Genomic DNA, 5,192 nt, shown 5'->3' on the forward strand with positions numbered 1-5,192 from the left:
GTATACTGTGTATGGCCTAGCAGTGAATCCTGTTCTGTCCTGTTTCATATAGATAAATAGTTGTAAATGCGTCTTTTAATACCACGATTGAATACTGTTGTTGCTTTGTGGTGCTGGCTATCAATATAAACACGGTGTAGGAGTGACAGCAGGGGAGTGAGGCTCTTATTGTGTATTATGTTTCAGTGATGTTCAACAAACTACAGATAGAATATTTAGATGAAGGCTGAAGCCAATCGTTTGGAAAATAATCAGTTGTACCAAGCGTCTAGCATGTCAAAAGATTTTGGTTTTAAACTTTTTTACTATGACTATGAATAATTCTTCTCTCTTTTCTTCCACATAGCAGACTTTTATTCAGATCATGGCTGTGGGAAAATATGTAGCCTTTTTAAAATGCCTAGATGAGTTTTGCCATTTATGGCTTAAATGTTTTTTTGCTGGTATTAGTCCATTATAGAAATTCATGTGCCTCTATCTACCACACGATGGCAGCATTCTTTCTCTGAAACTGGGGCGTCTTAGGTCAGAATGTGATTCAATACCCCATTCAGAGAGAAAAAAGGAGGCTTATCTTTTGACTTTGATTTCAGAGGTTGTTTGGGGCTGTAACCAAGGATTCATTCTGTTACTGAAATGTTAGGTGCTCACTTGCAATGGGAATATGTCAAATTGTCTGTGTAGTTTCCAATAAATAGTTTGCATTCTGCAGTTTAATGGGAAAAATTTGTAAGGCTAGTGTATTCATTTAACACTTTTACTGTCTGCATGAGTCATCTGTCCTGCAGCTGGAAATAATGATAATTTATAAGAAACTACTTCTCCTCTCTCAAATTTTTAGGCCTAAAATGGGTATTAGCATGTCAAATTACTTCTCTAAGTAGTCAACAATGAACAGGCTCTTATTTTGAAGGTGCACAGCTGCATCTTTTTCCTCACAGCGACCATGGTTAACCCTTGTCTTCACATTGTCTTTCTCCTACAAAGATAAACAGTGAGGATGATTGCTGAGCTCAAGCTGGGACACGCACACTACAAAACACACATTCCTGCAACGCTGCATACCAACAACTCACAGCAGCAACAGAGCAGCATATTACAATGTGTGAAAAATGTCAACATGCACTGCAGGACCCTGCTTTTTGTTATCACTTCTTGTTGTGACCTTGATGGTTACATGTTAGATGTCAGTCTTCAGCAGGAGTGATCAACAGCACAAGCAGATAAACCTTTGTTAATCTTCTTCTGTCTTGCAGCATTTATTTTCAGACATTGTCTCAAAGGTTCCACTGACTTCTCTGGCCTGCTCTTCACCTGCTCCTGTTTCCATCGAGTTTGTCTTATTCACTGGATGTTGTTTCAGGGGTTGCTATGGGACCCCTGGCTTCAGCTACGGCGTGCCATGTTACCTCAGGGAGAGAGCCGACTGACTGTGTGCATACAACTTCTTAGGCCCAGGGTTGCTAGGAGATGATCCAGGAAGCTTGAAATGGTAAACACAGGGACACATGCACTCCTTATGTGCACAGACACACCAGAAACTGGGAGCATTTGAAAAGATATAAAAGTTTTTCGCATGATTTTGTAAATACTGAATGTTCAAATTGCTTTTTCTTAAAGGGTGAGAATTGAGAGATGCAAGGTCTGTTTTTGCTGGCGTAAATCATTTTTAAAAGCTCAAGGTCCAAATTCCAGAGTCAAATGAAATGTTATTAAACACAGTTTGCTCCATAACTGACATGTCCGATGACATCTGATGATTCACTGCTAGTGAATCTCCTAATCTTTAAAACTAACGAGAACCAAAGGTCTGCACAATAACATAAAACAGGGAAATAAAGCTGAGAAAGTAATTTACAGAGTGAATAAAGGGTTTTATGGCACATAGTTAATGTAGGGCGTAAGACTACATTTTGTTTGTGTGAGAGATTTTACAAAGATGTATAAAACTTCATACATCAGATAACCATGTCTCAAATCAGAACACGAGGGCAGATAAGTTCAGAGGAAATGCCTGAGGACTGGACAACTTCCAGAGAGGTCTCTCTGAAGGCTTTAAACACTTATTTACAACTTTGATGTTTCAGGCTGAAGGAAATTTAAATGAAGTATCATCTGCACAAAGTGCTCTCATAAAGACCTGTTATGTGAAGGCTCTCGTCGAATAATTCTGTGTGAAGAGGTGTAAATATTTCATCTTTTATAGAATTAAAAATTTAGATGGGATTAGACTTTAGGCAACTAAAAAATGGCCATGCTCACAAATGTGCCTTCCAGTTTAATCGCCATCTGCTTAGGCCTCATGCTGTAGTTATATTTATTAATTATTACTTACTGCTTTGTATTTTGTTACATAATTCTCCTTGTATGTTGTTTCACACATGGTTATGAGATACCGTGTATGATGTATTTGAATCAAACAGTATACTATTTTTGTGCATCTTCAGTATTTTAAAATGATGACCTGACTAGCAATATGCACTGAAATATATAATATCTTTGCAACTAGAGATACAAAGAATTTGTTCTCCCACATCTTTTTGCTTCTATTTCCCATGTTAGTTTGATTGGATGGTATTTTTGCAATCTAGGTTCCCGGCCACCAAGGAAATCTACCCACACTTCCATTCATTATCTTAGTTGCTGATCTTACTGAAAACAGTAGCTCTTTATTTTATGAATCAAGCAGGCTTAGACCGTACTTCCTGTAGAAAATGTCAGTATTGTGGGTTTAGTTGCTGGGTCAGTGTTGATCTCTAGGGAGGGGACCTGATTTTGACTGGCAAATATAGGAACGGTATGCTTTGAAAGTTTTTTTTTCTAATTTCATTGTAAGTAGTACACTGGTATTCAGTAAAAACTTAACAAATTCAAGAATTGGAAAATCATTAATAAAAAATTCTGTAATGCCAGAGAAAATCTACACAGGACATAGAATTTCTTTTAACGTCCAACTTCAATTGGTGCTCAACTAGTGAATGCATACAAATCCTGTCATACAGCCACTCATTACTGGGCCCACGTGTTCAACATTAAAACTCAGGGCACACGATGTAGCCCTTAATTTGTCGCTGTAAATGATGTAGTGCGTCAGTAAAAGAAACAATTTCCATGTTATTCAAAACACTTGGAGCAGCCTTGCATGTATGAAATGTTTTGTCTGATACTACATTTGATTTGCCTTGGTGTTGGTTACAGCTCTCTGGCATCTGAGACTACTCCTGTGCAAAGTCCATCTGACCCAAATCTTTGCTTAGTAACTATTTTCATTTCTCCTTAGAGTCATTCATCTAAGACAAAGCAGAGAAGAAAAATTGCCCTGGTTGAACTCAAACAAGAGCCCTTCAACTTACTTCAGAGGTTCAAAATAAGGGGGGTCGTGAGTGTTATGTTTGGCCAAAAGGAGAAGCATGAAAAGTATTACTGGTGCTGTCCCCAGTGAATTTAAGATATATCTGAGAGTGTGACAAAGGTCTAATAATCAGTTGACAAAAAGGTATAAGCAGGAGTGGAGGCCCCTCCCATTTAACAGTGTTGAAAGCAAGGTTATAAAAGTTTTGGATTTGTCATTATAGTTTAGTTTTAGATAGTTTTGTCATTGTTTTTCTCATTATAGTTTAGTATTAGTTAGTTTTGGCCTTTTTTCCCCATTACAGTTTAGTACTAAACTAATTAAAACGTTTTAATTAGTTTTACAGTGAGAATTCTAGTTTTCTTTTATTTTTGTTTTTTGCAACAGGGCTTAGTTTTAGCTTAGTTTTAGTTTAGTTTAGTTTAGTTTAGTGTAGTTTTATTTTTTTATATACCTTATTTGGCAGGTGCAGAATTCAACAAGGTCAGAGTAAATATTTTGTAATACTGTTTAATTTTAAGTCAAACATAGTGTCAACTGCTTGGTCAATGCTGATACTGAACTGTTGGCTGCTGCCTTACACACAAGAAAATAATATACACTTAATATGAAAAATATAACCATTAATTATGTAAAAAATATTGTTGACATAAATTACATGAAAATAATATAAAACAATACAATATGAGCTTAAATAATTAGAAACTTGGACTTTGTAACTATAAAGGCAGACTCAAATACAATCAAAGTCAGACTCACATGCAATTAAACTAAGATGCTATGATTCATTGCTCCACTACATTTCGTCGCTGCACAGCGCACAACCAGTCAGTGCAGTAAACAAGCACATCTCAGTAGGTCGCTATGATGGTGCCGTAGGACAGTGACAAGTACCTAAAACTGTCGTAAAACTGGTTGGGAAAATGTGTCGGATTAATTTAAATCCTAAAGGCTATTAATATTGTCAGAAACGATAACTAAGGACATTTTTTCTATAATTTTGCTTCGTTTCAGTTAGTTTTGTGAACACAATATACGGTTTCAGTTTACATTACGTTTTTGTTTTCTTTTCTAGTTTTTATTAGTTTGAGTTAGCTACAATGTATTTTAGATTTTAGTTTTTGTTTTAAGTTTCATTTTAGTTAACTATTATAACCTTGGTTGAAAGATTATAGTTGGTCAAACTTGTAGAACAAAAGATGTAAGCACAACTACAAAACATGTAATCCTACATTTCCCATGATGCCTCTCAGCTGTATCTTTTATTGGACTTCTCTTGTCTCCAGAATGACAACTTCTTTCAAACCCCATACTCCAGATAAGAACAGGCTTTCTGTTTTCAAGCCAAGATAAGCATGATGACATCACCGGGGCCCCATTCAGAGCCAGAGAAGACGTTATACAACTATTTACGAGCTGTGTAGTACTCCTTTGAAAGGTAAACTCACTCCATGTATTCTCTTTCCGTGTGAAGACAGCATAATAGAAAGATTGTCTTCAGTGTGTAGTTAAAGCAGAAAGGGCTCCTCCAGTCTACATGCCTACAGTTAACCTCCTAAAGGCTTGGTTGCATAACATATACAGTGTAAATAAAGTCAAGCGACCTGCATTTGTTGTCTAGGTGAAGACCTTTGCCCATGTAGTGGTCTAGGTGAACTGTACTTTACACTGAGCTCTTTCCCACGCCTTTCTTCTACATCTCCTCGTGTGTGTCTGCAGGGAAAGAGTGGAGGAGTGGAGTGGTGGGTTACAGTTCAGGAATGTGCGCGCGCTCCTGGTTTTTCTCTTTCTGTGTTCTGGCGGCGGCGCGCGGCACAGACAGAGACCCGTGTGCGCGCGC

This window comes from Halichoeres trimaculatus, unplaced genomic scaffold (genome assembly GCF_033239565.1).
Source record: "Halichoeres trimaculatus isolate MK-OKI-2021-1 unplaced genomic scaffold, fHalTri1.1 fHalTri1_scaffold_19, whole genome shotgun sequence".
Lineage (NCBI taxonomy): Eukaryota > Metazoa > Chordata > Actinopteri > Labriformes > Labridae > Halichoeres > Halichoeres trimaculatus.